At 40.6% G+C, this 27,882-nt stretch overlaps 1 protein-coding gene across 10 annotated transcripts in view; it reads right to left on the reverse strand.

Annotated features, from left to right (window-relative positions):
* PAK1 (p21 (RAC1) activated kinase 1) overlaps nucleotides 1-27,882 on the reverse strand; it is a 151,833-nt gene that overhangs the window by 81,358 nt on the left and 42,593 nt on the right. For 2 of the 10 annotated variants that reach the window (XM_063693404.1, XM_019037334.3), the window contains exon 1: nucleotides 8,297-8,506. The exons of 4 other annotated variants lie outside the window; for them this stretch is intronic. The gene's annotated coding sequence lies outside the window, so the exon portion shown is untranslated. Of the gene's footprint in view, nucleotides 1-7,770; nucleotides 7,786-8,296; nucleotides 8,630-21,748; nucleotides 21,764-27,882 lie in introns of those variants that run through there. 4 more of the 10 variants (XM_063693406.1, XM_019037330.3, XM_063693409.1 and 1 more) reach the window with 4 other exon arrangements.

Below are 27,882 nucleotides of genomic sequence, written 5' to 3' on the forward strand. Positions count from 1 at the left end.
TCATATATACTCCAGAGACAACCTTGCTCAAGAATTTCCACTTCAATTCCTAGACTTCAATTTGAGCTCCAATAAACTATCCAGCAGTCCCCTGCCTTTTTTTCCTCTATTTATCTAATCATGATCCATCAAAATTACTCAAACATCAAAAACCATCAACCCCTTGCCCTTCCCTCCTTCTCCAAAATTTAACTGGCAAAATCCTAGCTTTAGGATAGTTGAACTCAACTTTCTCCCAACTGTCATTATACTTAAGCAGCCAAATGTCCTAGAGAACACTACAAAACCCAGTTAACTGCTTTCACTTGAAAGTTATGATTACCTTCTGCTTTGGTTTGAATGTGTCCCCCAAAGTTCAAGTATTGGAAACTTAATCCTCACTGCAAGTGTTGAGAGGTGAGATCTTTAAAAGGTGATTGGGTCATGAGGGCTCTGGCCTCATGAATGGATTAATGTCATTATCACAGGAGTAAATTAGTTATCAAGAGAGTGGGTTCCTGATCAAAAGGATGAGTTCACCCCCACTTCCCTTGTTACTCTTGCTCTCTTGCCCTTCCACCTTCTACCACGGAATAACACAGCAAGAAGGCCCTCACCAGATGCAGGTACCTTGGACTTCCCAGCTCTAGAACTTTAAGAAATATGTTTCTTTTCTTTAGAAATTACCTAGTCTGTGGTATTCTATCACAGCAACACAAAATAGGCTAAGACACTTTCCTACATATGATTACCCTACCTCAAATGGGAATTCAACTGGATTTTCCACTAGCCCTTTCCTTTAGCTAATGAGCTTACTTTTTCTATTTTTTTTTTTTTTTCTGAGATGGAATCTCACCCTGTCGCCCAGGCTGGAGTGCAGTGGCGCAATCTCGGCTCACTGCAACCTCCACCTCGGGGGTTCAAGTGATTCTCCTGCCTCAGCCTCCCGAGTAGCTAGAACTACAGACACAGGCCACCGCACCAGGCTAATTTTTTATTTTTAGTAGAGACAGGGTTTCACCATGTTGGCCAGGCTGATCTCGAACTCCTGACCTCAGGTGATCCACCCACCTCGGCCTCCCAAAGTGCTGGGATTACAGATGTGAGCCACTGCACCCGGCCAATGAGCTTACTTTCAATGAGAAAACAGAAATCTTGGCAGATGAACTACATCTTCCTACCCTCAAATCTATGTGCCTCCCTGTATCTGCATCCATTTTCTCCTTCTTCCTTCCAGTTACAACGAAGGAGGTGTTCTTCCTCTCATCTGAAGCCAATTCTCTCTTATCCCTGTATTCCTTCACTCGTTCTCACCTGGAATAATCTGGTCTTTCAGCTATGTCAACCTTTCCCTCTCTGTTAGATATATTCAGTCATTCAACAAACATTTATTGAGCATCTACAAAGTACCAATACTAATCTAGTTGAGTAAGAGAAAGGCCTTGTGCTCATAGAGTTTATGGTCTAGTAAGAGATGCAGACAGAGAAATACACAAATAAATATACAATATCAAGTCCACGTGTATGTGTGAATATGAGGGGGAGGGGCATGCATGGGGCATGGTACATAAGAGAAGATAATCAAGACAGGCTTCTCTGAGAAACAGTTACTTAAGACCTCAATTAAATGAGACAGCAAATCATAGTAATATCTGGAAAAGCATTTTAAGCGAAGGAGTAATAAGTACAAATGTCTTAGATGAGAATACACTGGGCATGTAGGACAGCAAAAAGATTGGCAAGACTAAAGTTGAGTAAACAAAGAGAAATATGGTAAGTGACTGGGATCAGAGATGTAACCAGAGGTCAGACAGTGTGGAACTTTATAGGCCACAATAAATTTGGCTTTTCAGCAAGTGTGGAAAGACACTGAAGGGTTTTGAGCACTGATCTGATTTGTTTTTAAACAGACCACTCTAGCAGCAGAGGAGAACAGGCTGCATGGGAACAATGCAGAAGTGGAGAGACCATTAGGGAGTTATTGCAATAATCCAGGTGAAAACTAATGGTGGCTTAGATGATTGGCAATAGGGGGAGAGAAGTAATTCAAAGGCAGATACATTTTGAAGGTAGAGTCAAATGATTTAAAGATTAGATACAGCATGTGATTAAAAAAAAGAAAAATTAAGATGGTATCTAAATTTCTGGACTGATCTGAGAAATACTGGGTGAACATAAACAAGTTTTGGCATCTCCTATTCAAAGACAGACAGAGACACACACACACACACACACACACACACACACACACACACACACACACACCCTTCCCTTGACACCCACATCCTCCTCCAAATACCACTTATTTCTCTGCTCCCCTTCATAGCAAAACTTCTCAGAACAACTGTCTACTTAAACTATCTCCACTTCCTCCCCTTCTGTCTGCCAACTAACAATCTACCATTTCATCAAAAGCAGTCTTGTCAAGATTATCAATTATCCCCATCTTGCCAAATCAAATGCTTATTTTTCTGTCCTCACGTTACTCAGTATCTTGGCAGCATTAAACGCAATTGACCTCTCTTCTCTTTCAAATACTCTACTTTCTTGTCTTCTAGGGAAGTACACTCACTTGGCTTTCCTTCCATCTTTCTGTCTACTCCTACCTCGTTTGCAGAATCCTCCTTCTCCAGCTATCATCCACACATCCAAAGCTTGGGACCTTTCTTGCTCGGAACCTTCCTTACTGATACACTACACTTTTCCCAACATTATTTCCTCCATTCTCATGGCTTTACATATTATTAATATGTTGATGATGCCCAAGTTTTGACCTCTAGACCAAACAGCTCTCTTCAGCCTAAAAACCATCTATTAGACAACTCCACCTGCGTTTCTCATCAGTATCTCAAATCTAACAAGACCAAATGGAACTCTTGGTTTTCACAGCATCATCATGAGTTGTAATTATATTTGTTTACTTATTATATATCTCCCTCAATAAGTGATAAGCTTTGTAAAGGAGCAACGATATGCTTTCATAAGTCTGCTGTGCTTACCAAAGTATACTCAGCAACTAAATAGGACTTGACAAGAGTAAGCACTCAAAGCCAGGTGCGGTGGCTCATGCCTGTAATCCCAGCACTTTGGGGAGGCTGAAGTGGGTGGATCACTAGAGCTCAGGAGTTTGAGATCTGCCTGGACAATGTGGTGAAACCCTGTCTCTACAAAAAATACAAAAGCTAGCCAGGTGTGGTGGCATGCACCAGTAGTCCCAGCTACTCAAGAGGCTGAGGTGGGAGGATTGCTTGAGACAAAAGGTCAAGACTGCAGTGAGTGAGCTGAGATTGCTCCATTACACTCCAGGCTGGGCAACAGACAGAGATACGATTTTAAAGGAAAAAAAAGAGTAGACACCCAGTATCAACACCAAGATTTACTAGACCCTGTCCCTGCCCTCAAAAATCTCACAGACTAATGGGTAAGGCAGATACGTTAACCACAATAACAATACAATATGGTAACTGGCACTATTGATTGGTGAGAGGAAAGACATAGGTGCTGCATGAATCCAGAAGAGGGGCCCTTAATAGCCTAGGAGTCAGGGGACTTGTAGAATAAGTATAGCTATTTAGTGCCTACTATATAATTATTATTATTTCTTTTTTTATATGATTATTTTTAAGCTTTATAATAACCCTTCAAAGTAGGTATGACTATCTTCCATTTTTATATATGAAGCTTAAAAAGATTAAAAATCAGGTAACAGTAAGTGGTAGAACCAGGATTTGAACTGAAGTCAATCTACTTTTAAGTCCCCCTTCCCCTTTTTGTGTTACATCATAAGAAGTCACTAAAAGTATCTTTTATAAATGCCACCTACTATCTGTTCGACCTTAAATAAAGCACATACTTCATGGTTTTTGTTTGACCATGGAACTAAATTACCAGTCCTAAAGCCCTATCTACCCCACTCCTTTTCCTTTACTCATGGGGGGTTGAGGCTCAATCCTCTCCTATTAGTCTGTGAGTTTTTCGAGGGCAGAGAAAGGGTCTAGTAAATCTTGGTGTCTATACTGAGGGCCTATTCTTGCCTGTCAGTGGCAACCCTAGGCTTTCAGGCTATAGCATCTGAGCATTTTTTCACGGCTTGAAAATGCATTCAGGAACAACCAAAATGATACCTATATAGCACTTTACAAAGCATTTTCACGCATTCATTATTTCATCTGATCCTCACCAACCCTATGAGGTGTTAAATCCCTATTCTATAGAGGCCAGTGGAAGCAAAAATGCCTAGCCTAGCTGCATCTGGTCTCTGGACTCTACAACCCGCCAGAAATTGAATTTAAGAAAATGGAACAGGGAGGAAAGGAAGGAAGAGATCAAATGACTCAGAGAGGGAGCTCAGCATATAGTCACCCAAGTGGCCTCGAGCCAGAAGTTAACAGGGACGAAGTCTGTTTCCCTTCCAAGGTAATGAGTGTTTGTTTGGCTATGGCACAGTGACCTGCCACATGGGATTGTTCTTTTTTTCATGTCAGCAGTACCTAGAGTCTAGCCCCAAAAGTAGGCAGAAAAGAGGATATAGGAAAACTCTTTGTACACTGTATGTATACACAAACTCAGGAGATAACAGGGTATAAGAGAATAGATATCACCTTCAGAGAAGACTTAAGTTTAGGTCCTAGCTCTGCCACTGTCTTGCTAAATCAAAAGTGCCCTCTTCTGCATTATCACAGCCCCTTGTGCTTCCTTCTACAATACTTACCACATGAGCGTCCACATTCCTTGATCTGCATTTGAGGGCAGCAACTGAGGCCAGTTTCAATTTTTGTATCCCCACCAACCTAGTACCATAATTAGCATAGAGTAGATGGTTCAGAGATATTTGATAATGGATGGATGCAATATTCAAAGCTCTGTGAATATTGTACATACATATATACACACATGTACACACATATATACATACACACACATACACACGATCGTACGTACCATTGCACTCTAGCCTGGGCAAAACAGCAAGACCCTGTCTCAAGAAAAGAAAAAGAAAAAGACAGGCAATAATAGATGCTGGCAAGGATCGGAGAAAGAGGAACCCTCATATGTTGTTGGCAAAAATGTAAATTAGTAGAGCCACTATGGAGAAATACACACACACACACACACACACTCCACATTCTGACAGTGAGTGCCAATAAAACAGTAATCTTGTCGTTCTCATCTCTGCTTTCCCTCTAACTCCCCCACTTTAAGGACAGTGCTCACAAAAATTTTGTTGATTAACAAAGTGGAGACAACCAACAAAATGGGAGAAAATATTTGTAAGCTATCCATCTGACAAAGGATTAATAATGAGAATATATAAGGCGCTCAAACAACATAATAGCAAAAAAAACAAGTAATCCAATTTAAAAACTGGCAAAGATCTGAACGGACATTTTTCGTAACAAGAGATACAAATAACCAACAGGTACATGAAAAAAATGCTCAACATCACTAACATCAGAGAAATGCAAATCAAAACCATAATGTGATATCATCTCACTCCAGTTAAAATGGCTTGTATCAAAAAGACAGGCAAAGGCTGGGCACGATGGCTCATGCCTGTAATCCCAACACTTTGGGAGGGCAAGGCAGGCAGATCACTTGAGCCCAGGAGTTCACAACCACTCTGGGCAACATAAGGAGACCACACCTCTAAAAAAAAAAAAAATTTTTTTTTATTAGCCAGGCATGCTGACATGTGCCTGCAGTCCCAACTACTTCAGAGGTTGAGGTAGGAGACTGCTTGAGCCTGGGAGGTTGAAGCTGCAGTAGGCCATGATCATACCATTGCACTCCAGCCTGGGCAACAGAGCAAGACCCTGTCTCAAGAAAAGAAAAAGAAAAAGACAGGCAATAACAGATGCTGGCAAGGATGGGGAGAAAGAGTAACCCTCATATGCTGTTGGTGAAAATGTAAATTAGTAGAGCCACTATGGAGAATAGCATGGAGGTTCCTCAGAAACTAAACATAGAACTATCATGATTCAGCAATTCCACTATTGAGTATATATCTAAAAGAAAGCAAATCAATATATGAAAGATATCACACTCCCATGAATCCTGTAGCACTATTCATAATAGCCAAAATGAAAATGTGTATATACACAATATATATATGTGTATATATTTATATATACACACAACGGAATATTATTCAGCCATAAAAAAGAATAAAATCCTGTCATTTGCAGCAACATGGATGACACTGGATACCATTTTTTCAGGTAAAAAAAAAGCCAGGTACAGGAAGACAAATATCACATGTTCTCACTCATATGTAGGAGGTAAAAAAAGTAGATCTCATGATGATACAGAGTAGACTGGTGGTTACCAAAGGCCAGGAAAGGGAGTGAGGAGGATGAAGGGGGAAAAAAAGATATAAATGTACTTACTGAAACTGAACTGTAACTTAAACATGATAAACATGGTAAATTCTTTCAAAATTTTTAACTAAAAAAAAATTGCTGAGTAAAAATCAGTTCAAAAAGCCAGTCATCAAAGGGGAAGATAATCAACCTATATATTCCCCTTTCCCAGACTATAATCTTTCTCTTTCTACACACAAATAACCACTATCTTGTCCAGGCCACCCTCTTCTTCAAAAGAGCACTGTCTTCTCCTCCAGGCCTCCTCCTCCTCCTGTCCCTCCAACCCATCCCTGCTATCCTCCCTCTTCTTTCCTGGGCTACCTCCTTTCCTCCAGATCAGCACTATCTCACAGCTGCCAGAGTTTCTGGTCCTCCCAGTCACTCATCTCACTAAAGGGAACTTGAGCCTCTGCCCAGCACTACTTGACATTCTTGCTCTCCTCCCACTCAGGCCCCCCACTTCCCATCTTGCTTATTCCCTACTGCATACCTGCTTGCTGCCCCACCACCACCAACAAAGATGGGAAACAAATGCAGGAAGAGGGAGTGCTTGTTGGCAGCCCCAAGGCAAGGCACAGAGGCAGCAAAGAGAGAGAATGGTCCTGGGGAAGATAGAATTTGGAGGTAAAAGCTAGATGCAAGTGAATTAGGTAGAAAATAATGTTTGGACCTCATAAACACAGGAAAAGGTCTCTACAAACCAGTAACCTACTAATAATAAGAAAGCTTAACCAAAAATTTTAGAAAAGAGAAGAAAGCCTAATCAAGAGGGGGAGGATCCAAGACAGGGAAGGAAAGACTGGCTACACAGGGGGAGAAATACAAAAGGGGAAGCATGAGGGGAGGAGGAAGGGTGAAGGGGACGGTGGGAGAAAAGGTAGGCAGGGGGCAGGAAAAATGATCAGGAGGAGGAAATAGAAAGAAAAGTGAGGAGAGGAAGACGTAGAGTCATGAAAAAACTAGGGGGAGGAAAGAGGTCCAAAATAATCAAAGTAGGTTATTATCGGGCCTGACATGAGCTTCTTGGTGCCAGGTAATAAAGAAGGAAAGAATTATAGTGATTAAGATATTACCACAGCCAGGTCTGTCATTAACTTAGCAGAATAAGGAAGGGGCTCCAGAGAAGAGAGTCTAGTTTAACGCAACTTTATACCTAAGGACAGAAAAACTGGCCAGTTTAGAATCATTAACATACCTTGACCTTCTACTTCCCAACCCTACCTCCCTACACCTAACACATCTACGCACCACACTAAAATAAGCATCAGCATTCTCAGTCTCTGCTTTGCCCCTGAAGAACCAGCAAGATGCCATTGAAAAGGCTGGCTGGAAGACAGGATACCAAGGTCTACTTCCCAAGTTCTCCTCTCTTCTACAGTGTTGAGGGGGACATCTCTGCAGCCCATTTTAGCACTTTAAACCAGCTCACCTTTCCAAAAGATGGTTTGACGGTCTGGAAAAGCCAGAGTAACAAACAATGTCAAGTCCTTCACCGCACAGATATGGCAACTCAAGCCACAGAGGATGTCTGAATAGGACCAGTCCCCCCAGGTCTCCTCCCTCCCAGTTCACTCAACCTCTTAACACAGAAAAGCCCCCACAGTCCCAGCAGGCCAGCGACTAAGCCAAGGCAGAGGAAAGCACCACCTTGGCCACCAAGCAGAAGGGCGCTTGCAAAGGAGCAGAGCTTCTGAGGCTGAGCAGTTCCCCAAAGGCGCAGCTTCCCCTTCACACCCTTCCCTGGGCAGAGCTCTGATTCCAGTGCAGGCCTAGCCCTGGGTGGGCTCATCTAAAGGTTCCACCCTCAGCCCTTTCTCTCATTTAGGGTCCCTTAAGGTAAGAGGAAAGACACCCCTCAAAATCTACTGGACCCCGTGTCACCACTCTCCGAAAGCCGGCGGAGATCCCCCAGAACCCGGCCCAGCTAGGGGAGCCCCAGGCAGGGCCAGCATTACCTGGTGGGGAAGGCTGGCCCCGGCATCTCTGGCGATTGTTTCCGTCGCAGAGCCGCACCTCTCCCTGCCCAGCCGGGTACCCACAAGGCCCCTGCTCCACCGGCTCCGCTCGATTCAGCTGGGCTGGGCTCCTGGCAGCTCAGCCGCCAGCTCCCGAGGTGCAGCACGCTCGCGCTCTTGCAGGGCGGCAGCGAAGGCGCCGCGTCGCGGTTGGCGAAACAGAAGGGGCGGGGGAAGAAAGGAGGGAAGGAGGTGGGAGGAAGCCCCGCGCTTCTCCTTTTCTGCAAAGCAGAGCTGAGGGCGGGGAGACAGCTATCTTCCCACCCTCTCAGCTATTCTCCCCACTCAGTCTCCAGCAGGAGGTAATTTCTCTCCAGCGCCAGGTTTTCCAGGGCTTGTCAGAGAGGCCTGTGTGAGCTCCAGAGTCAAGAAAGACAACCAGAGCTCCTCTGTGCCTTAGTTTCTACAGATGAGTATAGAGGAGTCCCTTCTAGGATTCCTCAGGTCAGACCTACGATTCAGATTAGGCCTCAGAGAAAGAGATACACCTCCCCCCTCCCCAAACGTGCCAGGTTCTAATTCTAATGCTCCAGGAAGAATGCTAGGTGGGCCCCTATAGCTGCTTCTAAGCAAACAAAGCTCAGCAGCTGCTACATTATTATTATTATTATTTTGAGACAAGAGTCTTGCTGTGTGCCCAGGCTGGAGTGCAGTGGTTGGATCTTGACTCACTGCAGCCTTGACCTTCCCGGGCTCAGGTAATCCTCCCACCTCAGCCTCCCAAGTAGCTGGGACTACAGGTACCTGCCACCACACCCAGTTATTTTTATATTTTTTGTACAGATGGGGTCTGCCATGTTGCCCAGGCTGGTCTCAAATCCTGTTCTCAAGCAATCCTCCTCCCTTGGCCTCCCAAACTGTGGATTACAGGTGTGAGCCACCACACCTGGCCACTGCTACCATTTATTAAGAACTATTATGTACTAGGTACTTTATAAATGTTATGTCTCTCTCAAAACAACCTTATGAAGTAGGCACTATACCAATTCACATACGTCAAAATGGAGGTCCAGGGAAAATGTCCAGGGCTCATACAATAAGTATTTTTTAACCAACTATTGCGCATCAGGCATTGTGATGGAACCTGAGCTGAACAACACATTATAGAACATTTACCAACACGGCCCAGACTAGTAGTGCCTCTAGTAGTGCCTCCCAATTACTGAAACAATAAAACACACCTTCACACATTTGCAAATGCTCCCTAGGAGGTAGTATTACCTCACTCTTCCCCCTCCCAAACCCTGCTCTTAAGAGACATGACAGAAGTCAGATTATGCGGTGTCTCTTTCGGGTCATAATTAGGAGTTAGGCTTTTGTTCCAAGTTTTAGCAGTGGGAAGGCTTTGAAAGGTTTGAAAGCAGAATGACAAACTCTAACTTACATTTTTTAAAAGATCACTGGCTGTTCAGTGGAGAAAGGGGGTAGGAGTGGAAATAAGTTAATAAATTCTCTCAGAGGTTCAGGCAACAGAAAATAGTAATGATTTAGACTAACATATTGTAAGATAATGTAAAAAGAAGCAAGCCTATTTTCTAAAGACACAGCTTGGAAGAAGCAGCAGCAGAACTTGGTGGAAAACAGAATACGATCGTGAAAGAAGTCAGTGATTTCTCCAAGACCACACATCTGGTAAATGCTCAGGAGTTCAAGGCCAGCCTGGCCAACATGGTGAAACCCCGTCTCTACTAAAAACACAAAAAATTAGCTGGATGGTGGCAGGCACCTGTAATCCCAGCTACTCGGGAGGCTGAGGCAGGAGAATCCCTTGAACCAGGGAGGCGGAAGTTGCAGTGAGCTGAGATCGCACCACTGGACTCCAGCCTGGGCAACAAGAGCGAAACTCCATCTCAAAAAAAGAAAAAGGAAAAACGAAAGAAAGAAAGAAAGAATTGGTCAATAATAGAGACCCGGAGAATTGCTGTAGTCTGAGGATTCAGCTTCAAAGTCATTTTAAGACTTTTTTTTAACCCCACACCATGTCCTTCATCCCAATTTACACAGGGTGAATGAGAGCCAGAAGTAGTCCTCTGCCTTAGACACGGCTTTTCAAACTAATAATCAATAATCATAGCAACTTATCTTACTCGACTTCCCACTCCATGCAGCATCCTCTTATAGATGGTCTTCCAGGCTTTTCTGAAATACATGCAGGAATGAGGAGCTCACTTTCCACCAGCACTATGAGGCAGTGTTTCCTCACATTCAGCCAGGTGGCTCTCTGTAAATTTCTAATTCTGCTCCAGGAGCAACATCCTCCAGGGCAAGTCACATTAAAGGCTTGCAACTATGTATGTATGTAGGCTAATTTATTATGCCCCTCCACTTTTTCTCTTCTCCAAGATAAATACTCCCAGTTCTTTTAGTTGTTTGTTCATTCAACAACTATTTAAGCATCTTATGCAAGTCACTGGGGATAGACACATCAGTGAACAGAACCACATCTTCAAGGAGGTGATGATTTTATGGTTTAGTATGGTGGCTTTTAATTCTCCCTGTCCACCAGAATAACTTGGAAAGCTTTAAATATGTGTAAATATACTAGAGTCCCAGCAGAGATTCTGACTTGGTTGGTCTGGGATGTGGCCTAAGCAATATATTTTTATAGATACAACTATATTGATATCTATTGGAAGACTGACTTGCTATAAAGCTACAGTGATAATGACAATGTGGTATTAATGAAAACATATATAGATCAGTGGAATTGAAGTAAATAGCCCAAAATAGACCCACACAAATGTGGTTAACTGACTGTAAAAGAGAAAAGGAAATTCAATGAAGAAAGGACAGTCTTTTCAATAAATTGTGCTAGAACTTGACATCCACATCCAAAAAAATCAACCTAGACACAGGCTTTATGCTTTTCACAAAAATTAACTCAAAATGGATCACAAACCATTGCATTTGCAAAATGCAAAACTATAAAATGTCTAAAATATAATGTAGGGGAAAATCTAGATGACCTTGGGTGTGGCAATGACTTTTTAGATACAGCCCCAAAAGCAAGATCCATGAAAGAAAAAACTGACATGTTAGACTTGATTAAAATTTAAAATTTCTGCAAAATACAGTGTTAAGAGAACAAAGAAACAAACCACAGACTGGGAGAAAACACATCTAATAAAAGGCTTGTATCAAAATATACATAGAACCCTTAAAACTCAGTAAGAAGTGACCCAATTTAAAAAAAAACAACAACTGTGCAAAAGATCTGAACAGACACTTCAACAAGGAAGATATACGCATGACAAATAAGCATATGAAAAGATGCTCAGCATCTTTTATCATTAGAGAACTGCAAATTAAAACAATGAGATATCACTACACATCTATTAGAATAACTAAAATCCAAAACACTGACAACACCAAATGGTGACAGGGATATGCAGCAACGGGAACTCTCTCGTTCATTGCTGGTGAGAATGCAAAATGGTACAACCACTTTGGAAGACAGTTTAGGAATTTCTTACAAAGCTAAATACAGTTATGTGTCACTTAATGACAGGCATACATTCTGAGAAAGGTGTCATTAGGTGATTTCATTGTTATGCGAACATCACAGAGTGTACACATACAAACCTAGATGGTACAGTCTACTACACACCTAGCCTATATGGTATAGCCTACTGCTTCGAGACTACAAACTTGTATAGCATGTTACTGTACTGAATACTAGGCAACTGTAACACAATAGTATTTGTGTATCTAAACATATATAAACATAGAAAAAGTACAGTAAAAATACACCGTAAAAGATTAAAAAAAAAAACAGTACATATGTAAAGGGCATTTACCATGAATGGAACTTGCAGGACTGGAAGTTTCTCTGGGTGAGTCAGTGAGTGAGAGGTAAGTGAATGGAAAGGCCTAGGATAGTACTGTACACTACTGTAGACTTTATAAACAGTGTATGTTTAGGCTGCACTAAACTTAAATTTTTTTTTCTTCAACAATAAATTAACCTTAACTTCCTGTAAGTTTTTACTTTATAAACTTTTTAATTTTTTAAAAACATTTTGACTCTATTGCAGTAACACTTGGCTTAAGACACAAGCACACTGTACAGCTATACAATATTTTCTTTATAGCTTTATTCTATATGCTTTTTTGTATTCTTTGTATTATTATTATTATTATTATTATTATTAGAGACAGAGTCTCACTCCGTCACCCAGGCAGGAGTGCAGTGGCATGATCTCAGCTCACTGCAACCTCCACTTTCTGGGTTCAAGCAATTCTTGTGCCTCAGCTTCCCGAGTAGCTGGAATTACAGGCGTGTGCCACCATGCCCAGCTAATTTTTGTATTTTCAGTAGAGACGGAGTTTCACCATGTTGTCCAGGCTGGTCTCCAGCTCCTAAGCTCAAGCTATTCACTTGTCTCGGCCTCCCAAAGTGCTAGCATTACAGGTGTGAGCCACCATGCCTGTCTATTCTTATTTTTTTACCTTTTAATCTTTTTGTTAAAAACTAACACATAAACACACACTTTAGTCTAGGCCTACACAGGGTCAGGACTGTCAGTATTAGTGTCTTCCACCTCTACATCTTGTCCCACTGTCAATATTAGTGTCTTTCACCTCTACATCTTGTCCCACTGGAAGGTCTTTAGGGGCAATAACATGCATGGAGCTGACATCTCTTATAATAACAATGACTTCTTCTGGAAGACCTCCAAAAGGACCTGCCTAAGGCTGTTTTACAGTTAACTTTTTTTTATAAGTAGGAGTACACTCTGAAATAACAACAAAAAGAATAATAAATATATAAACCAGTAACAGAGTCATTTATCATCATTATCAAACATTATATAACACATAAAATTGGCCAGGTGCTGTGGCTGATGCCTGTAATCCCAGCACTTTGGGAGGCCAAGGTGGGCGGATCACGAGGTCAGGAGATCAAGACCATCCTGGCTAACACAGTGAAACCCCGTCTCTACTAAAAATACAAAAAATTAGCTGGGCGTGGTGGCGGGCGCCTATAGTCCCAGCTATTCAGGAGGCTGAGGCAGGAGAATGGTGTGAAACCAGGAGGCGGAGCTTGCAGTGAGCAGAGATTGCGCCACTGCACTCCAGCCTGGGCAAGACAGCAAGACTCTGTCTCAAAAAAAAAAAATACATATGTGTTCTATACTTTTATATGACTGGCAGCACAGCAGGTTTGTTTACACCAGCATCTCCACAAACATGAGTAATGTGTTGCATTAATATGTGATGATGGCTATATCATATATGTCGCTCATCACTGACTGAATCATCATTATGTGATTATAGTATTCCTAGGTATTTACTCAAATGAGTTGAAAACTATGTTCACACAAAAACCTGCTCATGAATGTTTATTGCAGTTTTATTCAGAATTGCTAAAAACTGGAAGTGACTGAGACATCCTTCAAGACTGAATGAATAAAATGTGGTATATCATACAATGGAGTATTATTCAGTAAAAAAAGAAATGAACTATCAACCCACAAAAAGACATGGAAGAACCTGAAATGTAGATTTCTAAGTAAAAGAAGCCAGTCTGAAAAGGCTGATTCCAACTACATGATATTTGGAAAAAGGCTAAACTATAGAAATAGTAAAAAGATAAGTGGCTGCCAGGTATTTGAAAGGTTGGGGTTAGTGGTTAAGGAATGAATAGGTGAAGCACAGGGCATTTTTAGGGTGTAAAACTATACTGTATGATACTATAATCGTGGATACACACACTATGCATTTGTCAAAACCTGCAGAACTATACAACCCAAAGAGTAAACCCTAATGTAAACTATGTACTTTAGTCAATAATAATGTATCAATATTGATTCATCAATTGTACATTAATGAGATGGTGATAATAGAGGAAATGGGGAGAGAGGGATTCTGCGTTTTCTTTTTTTCTTTTCTTTTTTTTTTTTTTTTTGAGACACAGTTTCACTCCTGTTGCCCAGGCTGGAGTGCAATGGCGTGATCCTGGCTCACTGCAACCTCCACCTCCCCGGTTCAAGCAATCCTCGTGCCTCAGCCTCCCGAGTAGCTGGGATTACAGGTGCACGCCACCACACCTGGCTAATTTTTTGTATTTTTAGTAGAGATGGGGTTTCACCATGTTGGCCAGGCTGGTCTTGAACTCCTGACCTCAGGGGATCTACCTGCCTCGGCCTCCCAAAGTGCTGGGATTACAGGTGTGAGCCACTGCACCCAGCCGGATTCTGCATTTTCTACACAATTCTTCTATAAACCTAAAACTGCTCTAAAAAATAAAATCTATTAAAATAAAAAAGTATCAAGCAAAAAAATAGAAAGAAACAAAGACATACAAGATAAAGTTCATCTTCCTATTAGATTCCTTAGACATAAAATTACTCTGACAAATTGCTGTAAAGATTTCTAAGTACTTTCAATTTCTATGCTTATCTCATTGTGGGCTGGGAACAGTTCAGACTACACTTTCAGTAATGATGATCTAGCGTACCCTCCACTAAATAGAGTCCTGTTTGCAATGATCCTCTTACTGCCTGGTACCCTGAGGGAAACACGATACTCTAAGTGCAGTCTGTCCCTTGCAAAACATAGTGGAACTATCACCTCCTTTAACTGTACTTAATACTTCCAATAATTCAGTCTGAAGTTACATTAGATTTTTATACACTGCAATGCCTTTGGCTGACATTGAGCTTCAGCAGCCAAAACCACCATTTTCATAAGAATAGCATCATGCTAAGTCTCCTCCAGTCTGCCCATATGTTGCCATTTCTTTTGAGACTTAAAATGCAGAACTTCATTGTCTTCCTCTTAAATTTCATCTTGTTGGCTTCAGCCCATCATTCCAAGCTTACTCATCTAAATATTAGTTTTCTCTTTCAGTTTTTGTCACCTACAAAGCTAATAAGTATGCCATCTCTTTAAACATTTTTCAAACATCTGTCATGTGCTCTTGCCTGTTCCAGGTTTTGAGGATTAAAGATGACCTAGAAATGGCCTACGTCTCCAGGAAATCACCACTAATAGGGGAAGTTGGCAAATACAAAACTAAAAAGTGCTGCACTAGAAAAATGACTGAACCAAATAAATAGGACCAGGTAGACGAAACAACAAAACATCTATGTACAGTATTAGGCAGAACCACTAATATCTTCAGCAGGAAGGATCAAATTCAGACATCTTCTATTTTAGATTTCAGTTCTGAAAAACCAAACGCTGGTTTGGTTACCAAAAGTTTACTGGCTGGCTAATACACTGTCTCTCTCTTTCAATGGTGGGTGCTGCTATAGGAAACTTGGCTAAGTTTAGTTCCCGCTGATGAAACACAATACTTATGAAATTGAGGCATACTGGTAAGATGCCAGCAGTTTTATTTATTACTAACAGAATCAAATGAGGTAAAAGCAACTTTAGAGATGACTCTGTACATTCAAAGAAATTAAATCCTGGAGATCTCAAATGATGTGCTGAAGTTACACAAGTTAGCAGTTAACATGTTTTAAGTGCAATAACTCCTTTCATTTAAATAGTCCTCTGGTTTTCAAAGTAAATAATTAACAAATTATTCTTATAAGTCATGGACCTTGGCCAGCAATGTTTTGTCTCTGTAGTCATCTTAAGCCTAACCAGGCCTTTTTAAGTCACTTATCTCTCCTCTGTAGGCATATGAGTTTGAAACTCCTGCTAACTCTATTATAAAAGCAAATGATCAATAATCATTCAAAAATTTGGTTTTGTTTGGAGACTACAGCTTTCAATCTAATAGCTTATAACTGATGACTAGTGTGATTAAAGTGCCTAAAGGATTTGAAAATGATTATTTTTATTGGGTTCTTTTGCAACCACAAATAACTTTTAAAACAATATGTGTACTAAGTGAAAATTATAAATCTCCTGACACAACCAGTTAAATGTACAAGGAAATCAGTCAACAATGATGATGTTGGATTTAAAACAACATCTGAGATGAAATTTTTTCTTGTAGTAATTAGATGGTGAGGCCAATTGCCTGTTAAGGTCACTTTCTGTGGAGTATACTTTCAGTAATGATGATCTAGAGCATCTTAGATCTAGATATGAGGTGGAGTATAAAATAAATAATAATAGTAGCTTACAAAAACACTATAAGTAAAGAAACAAGCAAAAGAAAGATGGAAATGAAAAAGATATTAATAAATCTATTTAGTGGCAGTCAGTCATAACTCAAAGCAACCAGTTATAAGTCAAAGTATACTTGAATTTCAAAAAAGGCAAAGAAGTGCAGAGAAGGGAGACATTAATTACACCTGCAGAACTAGGAAAAGGTTCATGGAAGAGGCAGTATTTGGGTTGGTATTGAAGAAGGAGTAAATTTTTCATAGAGCTACTGAGATTTTCCTTGAGTGAATCACAAAAACAAAGGCCCAAAGGAGAAAAAAGTAAGAATGGTTTAGGAAATAGTAAATAACTTGGTCCTTCTTGGAAATAGTAAATAATCTCATCATTCATTCACCACTTACTGAACATATTCTACATGCCAGACACAATGTTCGTCACTATGGATGCAAAGATGACATGACCTAGTTCTTACCCTCAAAAAGAAAAAGCATTTTTAAAGACAATAGGAGACAAAGCTGTGCCACTGATTGTCAGACTTAACAGGTCAAAACTCTGTTCCTCCTTCAGGTGTTTCCTCCCCCCATCCCTCAATAAATGGCAATTCTACTCTTTCAGTTGCTAAGCCAAAAATCTGATTCATTTTTTACTCCACTTTTTGTCTATCAGCCCCCACAAGCATCCATCAGCAAATTCTATCAACTATACCTTCAAAACAGATCTATGGTCCAACCACTTCTTATCACCTTTACTGTTAACACTTTGGTCCAAACCATCAGCAACTTTTGTGTACAACAGTGGATCTCAATAGTGGGGTGAAGAGGAGTTAGGGAGGGGAGGACAGATTTGCTCTGCTCCCCAGGGGATATTTGGCAATGTCAAGGGAAATTTTGGATTAAAACAACTGGGTAAGTGCTACTGGCATTTAGTAAGTGGGAGCCAGGGATACTATTAAACATCCTAGAATGCATAGTATAGCCCCTCATAACAAAGAATTATCCTGCCCAAAATGTCAATAGCGCCACTGTTGGGAAACTCTGACCTAGAATATTACAACATCCTTTTTAACTGATCCATTCTTGCCTCCCAGGGTGATCTATTTAAAACATGTCTCAGATCACATCACTCTCTTCTGCTTAAAATCTTCCTGTGGCTTCCCCAATCTCAATGTAAAAGCCAAAGTCCTTAGAAAGACATACAAGGCCTTATATGATCTTACCTTCCTCTACCTCCTCCCCTCATCTCACCCTGCTACTTCACTGACCTTATCTCCGACTTTTCCCCACTTCACTCACTCTGCTCCAGGCACCAAGGCTTTCTCCGACAGGCTATATACACTCTGTCCTCCAGGCCTTCATACCCTATGGTGACTATGCCTGAAAACACATTTCCCCTCAGATATCCATATGGCTTATTCCCTGTCTTCCTTCAAGTCTCTGCTGAAATATCCCTTTATCAGATAATTCTTCCCTAACCATTCTTTATAAAATGATTTAAAAATCCCCCTCTACTCTATATCAGCACCCTTTATTCCACCCTATCCTGCTTTATTTGTATCCTGGCACTTATCATCAACTGACATTTATTTGCCTATTGGCTGGCTCCCTCCAATGGAACATATGCTCCACAAAGGCAAAGACTTTGTCTTTATCTCCAGACCTCAGAACTATTCCTTGCAAACAGTGGGTGACAGATAAGTAATGGCTGAATGAAGGAATGAATGAATAAATGGAGCTAGAAAGACCAGTCAGAAAAAAAGCTACAGAGAATCCTGAAGGCTAGGAAAGGAATGTGGATGCAGTCTTAGAGTGGCCTAAAGTAATCGTCCAAGAGTTCTCCTCTCATCATGTCGTACAAATCACCTTTTGCCCTCCCAACCAAAGAGACAGGGGAAGGGAGGAAGAAATGGAGAATTCTATAAGAACATTATAATAATCAGAGGTATCTAATAATGAAATGGACAATCTCTGAGGTATTAACATTGCCAATCAACCCCTCAGCAGGGAAGATACAGCAACAAGTTACTGCATAATCCCATAAGTTTTCCTCCCTTTGCTTATCCTTTAGGACCCAGCTTAAATGTCACCACTTCTATGAAGGCTTCCTATAATCCCTCAAACAGATTTAATGACTCCTAAATATGGCCCTTAGAGAAGTCCCAAACACTTATCCAATTTACTGAAAGTTTTTGATAGTATTTATTTTTACCTCTAGACTGGAAAGGTAGTATATATCTCCTCATTTGCTACTATATCTCCAGCCCAAAATGAGGTAGCTCCAATAAAACACAGGCACCAGCACACATTTTTATAAAATCATACAGCGTACAAATACATTTTTTAAAACCATATTAAAAAGTCACTAAAGGCAGGGCGCAGTGGCTCACGCCTGTAATCCCAGCACTCTGGGGAGGCTGAAGCGGGTGGATCACCCAGGGTCAAGAGTTTGAGACCAGCCCGGCTAACACGGTGAAATCCCATCGCTACTAAAAATACAAAACTTAGCCGGGCATGGTGGCAGGCACCTGTAATCTTGGGAGGCTGAGGCAGGGAGAAATCACTTGAACCCAGGAGGCGGAGGTTGCAGTAAGCCGAGATCGCGCCATTGGACTCCAGCCTGGGCAACAGAGCGAGACTCCGTCTCAAAAAAAAAAAAAAAAGTCACTAAAATCAAATGACTTTCAAATCCCTAATCAATATCCATTCATCCCTTCATCCTTGCCAATTTTGCCAACCCTAATTTTATCCAGGAAAGTAATGAGACAATTAAACACTCATTTTTCCAGCCTCCTTTAAAGTTGGGCATGTGCATGTGACAAAGTTCTAGTCAGTAAGTTTCTAAGGATTCTGGGGAAATGGTTGCTTTAATTATAAAATAGAACACAGGCAGAGTGCTAATTCTGCCTTTCCGCCCCTTTCTTCTTTTCTCAAACATTCTTTCTGGAGCTGCAGTAGCCTCGTAACCTTGAGGTCATAAGTATAAGAGTGAAAAGCACACACTCAGTGGCTGGCAGAGTGGCAGAGTGGAAAAGGCTGGCAGAGTAGAAAAACAGAAAGAGCCTGGGTTCTAAATGGCATTGTATCCCACCCTATACAAGCAACCAATGCCCTCCCTCCAGAAAATTAATTCCTATATTTTAAATCACTGTTTTCTACTACTTACAGCTGAAAATATTTCTAATTGATACAAACAAGAAGCATACTAGAGAATCAAGAAAAAGATGCTTCTTACTAGTCTGAAACATTGATTCCTTATTAGCCACTGGTCTCTAACCATAAATAAATTCCTCTTATTAGCAGAAGAATGAAAAAGATCTGAGCAAATTAAGACAATACTAGATAGATATGAAAGGAAGACTGAGAATATTCTTCACAATTTGATATATTCCCAATAAGGCAGGCAATCACTCTTTCCAAGTTCTTAAAAAAAAAAAAAAAACAGAATAAGAATATAACCTGTCTACTTCAAAAACGGCTTTCAAGTTGCTTTCAAATACACACACACACACACACACACACACACACACACACACACACACACACACATATCCCTTAGGACAATAGTAATCATCAGTGGAATACAGGTAATAAAGTAGGAGACAATTAAAACATAGTACCAACACTCCATGCTTTGCAATTCATGACCAAATTTTGCTCTGAGCATCCTGGAAGCCAAAACCAAAATTTAAGAAAAAAGGGTGAAACTCAAACTAATACTCACTGTCTCATGAAGGAAACATTTCAGTGTTGTTAAGGGACTACCATTATTAGTTAAAGTAGGGGTTGGAAAATTCTGCAAAAGGCCAAATAGTAAATATTTTAGGCTTTGCAGGCCCTATCACCTCTGTCTCAATAACTCAACTCTGCCTTTGTAGCACAAAAGCAGCCACTGACAATATGTAAATGAATGTGTGTAGCTATGTTTCAACAAAACTTTATTTACAAAAACAGGCAATGGGGCCAGATTTGCCCCACAGGCTGTAGTCTGATGACCTCTGACTCAAAGGATTCTTAGATCTAAGCACCAGACTCTGAGTCTGGTGAAAATCAATTTAAAATCTGAGTCTAGTGAAAATCAATGTACTGAAAGAATATTGGGTGGCTCATAAAATTTGGTGAAGGTTGGAAAAATAGGCTTAAGGCTAAACTTCCAGAATAAAGCACAAAGTTACACTGCAGAACTAGTCCAATGAGGAAACCACTGCAGCTACTTCTCATCATTACATGCTAGAATGGGTACCACTGTCACTTCTGGATCAAGAATTCAACCTCTGTGCAGCAATCACAAACAACAATGCCACTTCAGTGCCAGGAACCCAACCTTGCAGGGGATGCTACTGCCTCTGCCATCAGAAAAAGAAAGTTAGTTTCCCATTACCTCCTCTCTCAAGTCTTTAAGTGCTAAATCCAAGTGTGGTCTGGGCATATCGGATTGGTGAAACCTAGGTCACTTCCTATGCCCCAGAAGCAAGGAAGCTTGGGAAGCAAGTATCTAAATTATCTCCTTTAGGGAACTGCATATTTGCCCCTAATGAGACTCATAAAATGGGGAACACAAAATACTGTACAGTAAAAACAAATGTTCCACTATAAAATCTTATAACTAACACTAACTAAAAATGTTCTATCTCTTCAAAAAGGGGACAATATACAAAGTCTTATCAGTTACTACACTCCAGCATTAAATTCTGAGGAATGTTTCTTTTATTTGTAGGTGCTTTAAGTACCAGGTACTATTTAAATCCTGGTGCCTTTCTTCAAGCTATTACCACTGCATAGAACACATTTATCTCCCATTATTCCCTTCTGTTTCCTCCAAAACTTTTAATCTTCAGGTGTCCTCTCCTCTAACTTGCCATCTCTGATGCAGTCCTTACCCAACGGCTTGAGTAGGTCCTCCACCTTCAAGATCTTAGAGTACCTCATAAAAATGCTTATCACTTACCACAGATGTCTTATATCTCCAGCCAGACTATATGTCCCCTTGTTTACGAAATGCTTCATTGATCTCTGTTCCCTCAGTACTTCATACAAAGCCTAGCACATACAAAGCTCTCAATAATTACATCTACTGAACCCAAACAAATATAAAAAATAAAAACATTACATATCTTTGGCTCAGCCGCCCAATTTCTCTTTGTCTTGTCCTGATTCATTTTATTCCCCAGGATACATACTTGTTTGCAAGGCTGTTTTAAATATCTAAAATGCTGCAGGAGCACAAGTGGCTTTTTTTTAAGTGATAATAAATAAGTCCTTTATAAACTCAAAAGTGGCTGAGGTCCACTGTGTCATCAAAGTAGAAGACAATTTTAATAGGCATACACACCCCATTTTAAGGACTCCTGGATTCCAGAAACTTCAGACACAGGCTTTTGCTTTTTTTTTTTTAAATATAAAATCCCAATCTACTAAAATCTTTCTTCTCACTTTAATTAAGTTTGGACTCCAACTATGGTGTTCTACTCGGTCAGCCAAGGTTTCTAGAAAAGAGGCACCTTCTGTAAGAATTGACAGTTGTAAAAAGCTGCATTTATGTGGCAACTAATAAAGCACATTCATATCCATTATCCAATTAATTCTTACATACCCTCCTTTGAGATTTCTCCTCAGAAGCAATGCCCAGCCCCACGGCTATCTCTGTGGCACCCTCCTGGACCACTCCCACCACAGCCACCATTATCTTCTGCCACATACACATTTGTTATAACTCTTTTCACTTAAACTAATTATCCGTATCTCTTATCCTTAGTGAAGTATAAACAGCTTGACGGAAGGGACAGGCCTAGCACCGTGTAAGGCATAGTAAATGCTCGATAATTATTTGCCAAAGTGAGTTAAAAAGAATAATTCATATTTCTGTTTAAATAAAGTAGAAACTGAGTTGACTTTCCCAAATTATCCTAGCTAAAACTATAAAATCAAGATATTCTTAGTGCAGTGGCTTCTGCATATAATCCTAGCTACTTGGGAGGCTAAGGCAGGGGGATCACTTGAGCCCACAAGTTCAAGGCTACAGTGGGCTATGATCACACAGCCTGGGTGACAGAGCAAGATCCTGTTTCTGAAAAAGAAAAAATACTCCTGGGTTCAAGGAATCTTCCCACCTCAGCCTCCCAAAGTGCTGGGACTACAAGCTTGAGCCACTGCACCAAGCCCATTCTTGACTTTTCAATTGAAGGCCTCTTTTTTTTTTTTTTTTACACCACACGGCCCTCTCCTAAGACTCGTTAAGAACAAAAGGAGTCTCAGACTAGGAGTCAGAGGTCTCTGTTTTCAGACAAGCCACTCAACTTCTCTGAGTATCAATTTCCTTATTTGACAAACGGGAACACCACCACCATCTTTTTTTCTCTGATCACAATATGAAGGTTATATAAGATAATGGAAGTAAACGTAGCTTTAGTGTGGAATTATGGCATATACTAAGCCAGGGACAATGCTTAGGTTGATGACTCCCACCTCCCACTGTTGGTGACAAAGTCAAAACCAGAGTCAACCCTACAAGAATCGTATCATTTAACCTAATAACAGCCCTTTAAAAATTGGCTTTATTGCCCTCACTTTACAGGTAAGAAAATCGGGGCACAGAGAGCTTAACACTTGCCAAAACTTATAAACCTAGTAAATATCAAGTTCATCACATTCTAAGGAGTTTTCCATGCTGCTCTCCAAACAATTATAGAATAAAAGCTTTCCTTCCTCTTCAGTTTCAGTTAGCACCAGGCAGATGGAATAGTGCTAATCTTAAATTGGGAACATTCTACTGTGTCTCAGGCCAAATCAAAATAAGAGTTAGTCTTGTAGGTAAGTATACCTTGATTCAACCCCTGTGGAGGCAAAAATTGAATCTGTATATTAGAAAATATTCTGATCTCAATTTAGAAATTATTTTAATGAGACTGAAAACCTGACAGGAAAAGCAAAAATGAGCAATCTTTAAAAAAAAAAAAAAACATTCGGTGCTATGATTATGAAACACAAAAGAGCCTAGGCTTTGAAATCAGACAGTTCAATCTCAGGGTAGAAAAGAAAACCTGGACAAAGCCCTGGAAGAATGAATGATCAGAACAAGAAAAAGTTCAAGATGTTGCTATGGCTGGAGCAAATGGGGTTGGTAGTGGGATCTAAAGAAATACAGACTCCTATCTTTCTCTTCCTCTCTAGAAACCCCCACATGCTACAAGGAACCTAGCCTGTGATGCTTCCCACACAGCTCCAAAAAGTGCAGACTGGTAAAGTCACTGAGAAAGTCTAAAACCCTCCTTTGCTGACACTTCAGCCTAAGTGTCTCTGCAGAGACAGACTGAGGGTCTCTGCAGGGATAGGCTGTCAGGAGACACATATCACAATGCTGGCCTTCAGACAATTTGGGGCAGGCTTTTTTAGTAGGATGATGTCACTGCTATTATTTGCAGCTTTAAATACCTATATTCCTGTAGCTAGGAATTATTTTATTTAGGATGACAGTGTAGATTTTTTTTTAAAGACATATTTGGAATTTACTAAAGAGGAGAATAGTGTGAATATATCATTTTCTCAAAAAGAGCTCTGGCACAGGGCAGATATCTAGACCCAAGGATGCCAGACTCCAAACCCTTTCTTGTAGTCAGAGCCTCTCAGACCTCAGTGGGACCTGTGAATGGACTTCAAATGAAAGCAACAGATTCACTGCTGTGGTAACTTCACCACCCAAAGTTCATTCCCTTGACAAGTTCCATCAGCATTCCCTGAGTGTCTACTAGATGCAATGCCCTGTGTTGAGTGCATTCAAGGAGCAGCCAATGAATCAGAGGCAACAGATATGTAAACAGCTGATTGTGAAAAGAGAGAGAATGAAGTAAATACTCCATCAGAAGTCGAAAAAAACGGGACTGTTTATGACTATAGAGGTCAGAGAGGTTTCACCAGGTAATTCCTTCCTCTTATGGTTATCTTCCTCACTGTATTCAGGCTCTGACATCCATAGCAGACATCTGAATTAGGACTCTGAGGGATTTTATCAGACAGTGAAGAGAGTTGGCTAAGCCAGACAGAGGAGAGGATAAAGGCAAAAAGCCAGAAGAGTAAATGTACTGGGGTATGTCTAAGGAGTAGCCAGTGGCCATAGTTGGAGTGCACAGTATACCAAGGAACTAATAAGAAATGAGGACGAAAGGTACCTTTGGGTCAGATACTAGAGATCCTTGAATGACAGCCCAAGGAACTTGAAATGTATTCTCTAAGCAAAAGGGAACTATTACAATGTTTTTAAGCAGAGCAGTGGCATGATTTGACTTATATTTTAGAATGATCACTCTTGCAGAAATGTGAAAGGTATAAGAAGATTGAAAGCAAGGAGATCAGTTAGGAGGCTTTGTGTTATAATAGTCTAGTTAAGGCCGGGCGCGGTGGCTCACACCTGTAATCCCAGCACTTTGGGAGACCGAGGCGGGCGGATCACAAGGTCGGGAGATCAAGACCATCCTGGCTAGCACGGTGAAACCCCGTTGCTACTAAAAATACAAAAAAAAAAAAAAAAATTAGCTGGGCATGATGGCAGACGCCTGTAGTCCCAGCTACTCGGGAGGCTGAGGCAGGAGAATGGCATGAACCTAGGAGGCGGAGGTTGCAGTGAGCCGAGATTGCACCACTGCACTCCAGCCTGGGCGACAGAACAAGACTCCATCTCAAAAAAAAAAAAAAAATCTAGTTAAGAGATGATGAGGGCAGCCCAACACTGTGATCAGACCTAAGCAGGGTGAGTCCATCAGGAGGGGGAGAAAGAGACAAGTAGTCTAGTGAGGAGAATCAGAGCCCAAGCAGGGTGAAAAGAGCATCCACATTTGGGGCAGGGAGGTGGACTGGTGTGGAATATCATAGTCTAAGTATAGCAAGGAAGGCATCCGTATCAGGAGAGAGGGGTGCCCTGGTGTAGTGTGTCAGAAGCCAACCACAGTTAAGAAAGAGTTGTCATGGAAGAGCACCCTGCTATAGGGTACCGAAGCCCAAGCAAGATAAGGAGGGCATCCACACAGTAGGGAGAGCCTGTGATGGGGGTGTCAGAACCTCATTTCCTCATTATGTCTATGAGAAGGCCTGGGAGCAGCAATGGCCCAATAACAATGAGCATTATCTAGGAACCAGATTTTGGATTCTAAATGCCATTTAACACTAAAAAAAAAAAAAAAAAAACAACAACAAAAAAAAAACCACACACACACACCAGGATTCCTTAGCTGGTATAGAGAAAGTACAGGATGAACCTAGAACATCTTATTGGGCTAGAAAGCAAGGAAGTAGTCAAAGAATGATAGGGACATATCAAAAGTTGACAGAAGCCAACTTCTGATTTGGCTCCTACTGGCCAAACCGAAGAGAATTTGAGCACCAAAACAAATGATGCTAGCAATAGATTATTACCCATTAAATAAAATGAGTCCATACCGATATAAGTAACTAAATACACTGAAAGTTTGGCAACGAAAGGGATATTTACATAGTACTGCCTACAAAATACTTATTAATTATAAAAGAGAAAAGAGTAACTTCACAGTGAAGAAGGCTGGTAGACACCACCTTAAGCAAGATGCTGAAATGAACATCAATAGTCATGGGACAAACCAAAACCACTACCATCTAAAAGGATGCAATGAAACGAATACAGCACCAGTTCTGTAATATTTACTACCCAAGAAGCATAACGTAAGACTGGTGATGACATTCTATAAAACACCTGCTTTATCTGATATTCTACAAAATAATTGGCCTGTAATCTTCAAAAGTGTCATGGTTATCAAAGTTAAGGACACTAAAAAGTAGCTTCTAAATGTAACATGTGATTCTGAACTATATTCTTTTGCTGTAAAAGACAGTCGGACAATTGGCAAAGCTTGAATGGGTGTGAGGATTAGATAATAGTAATGTAACAGTGTTTATTTCCTGATTTTAATGGTTGCATTGTGCTTACACAACCATCTTATTATGTAGGAAATAATGTGGGGTTGATGGAGGGTCATGTCAGCAACTCATTCTCAAATGACCCAGAAAAACTAAGTTTGATATTGTTTTTTAAATTATTTTAATAAAAACAAAACAGATGATGAAGATCTAGAATACAGCAGTAGCAGTGGGAGTAGAGAAGAAAGATATTTTTCCAGGGTCACACAGTGAAGTTAAAGGTAAGACTGAGACTAGACTCTTTCTGAACCTCATATTTCCTTCCTGCTATATAGGGCTTGTGTGGTGCCAAAGAAAATACTCTTCTAAGAATTAGAAGGTTATGTGTCTCATAGTGATTAAATATTGGGGGTTATAAAAAAAAAAAGAAGATAACAAGTCTTCAAGTGAGTCAGGCTGAGGTTTACAGGACATCAGGTTTTTGGTGAGGAAAAACATATTTCAGACTCCCCCATTTGATGAGAACAAAGTTTAATAACTTCAAATGTTCCTTCAACACTGAGATAATGACCTTGCTATTCGAAGAGTCCTTGTTCCCATTTTGGCCCAGTCCTATGAGTGTCCGAATAACCAGTGACTAAATTAGTCTCAGACCTACTGTCTCCTCCAAAGTCTAGTACTGTTTAGACAGTGGGGACAAGCTGTGGCTGTCAACAAAAGCAAATTTTATCCTTTCTTAAAATGGACCAATGTGACCCACACTATCATGACCTTTTCAAAACAAGTGGAATAGAGGAAAACATCTCTTTACCAAAAGGCAGAAAAATATAATAGAAAGAATATGGACTCTAGAGTTAGATCCAGTTGTGATTGCTGACTCTTCCCCTTGGGATGATTATTTAATCTCTTTGAACTGGAATTTCCTTCTCTGTTAAATGGGGACAAATAATTGTTGTGAAGCGTTAGGAAAAGAATCTTTAAAGCACATATCAAAAGTGCCAGAAACACAGAAGGAGCCTAAAATATAGTAACTAATTTCAGGGGTCCCCAACTCCCAAGACCAGTACCATGGCCTGTTAGGAACTGGGCCTCACAGAAGGGGACAAGGGAGCAAAGCTGAGCTCCACCTCCTGTCAGATCAGTGGCAGCATTAGATTCTGATAGGAGCACAAACTCTACTGTGAACTGCACATGAGAAGGATCTAGGCTGTGTGTTCCTTATGAGAATCTAATGATAAATGTAATGCATTTGAATCATTCTGAACCACCCCCACCCCCACAAGCTCAGTCCATGGAAAAATTGTCTTCCCTGAAACCAGTCCCTAATGCCAAAAATGTTGGGGACCACTGATTTATTTAGTGCATTTTTGCTACATTATTTGCAAAATTTTGCTAGTATTTACTACATTATCTGCATTATTTTACAACATTTACAAGATAATTTGCATTTCTGCTACATTATGCAACTCTACCCTTTGCAAATAACCAATATATAAAGCTTTGTATGCATCTAGGATATAATTTATGTCTCATATCAACCCTGAGAGATTATGCAATAGAAGTGTTATTCTCTAAGGAACCGAA

The sequence above is a fragment of the Gorilla gorilla genome, chromosome 9 (assembly GCF_029281585.2).
Source record: "Gorilla gorilla gorilla isolate KB3781 chromosome 9, NHGRI_mGorGor1-v2.1_pri, whole genome shotgun sequence".
Taxonomy (NCBI): domain Eukaryota; kingdom Metazoa; phylum Chordata; class Mammalia; order Primates; family Hominidae; genus Gorilla; species Gorilla gorilla.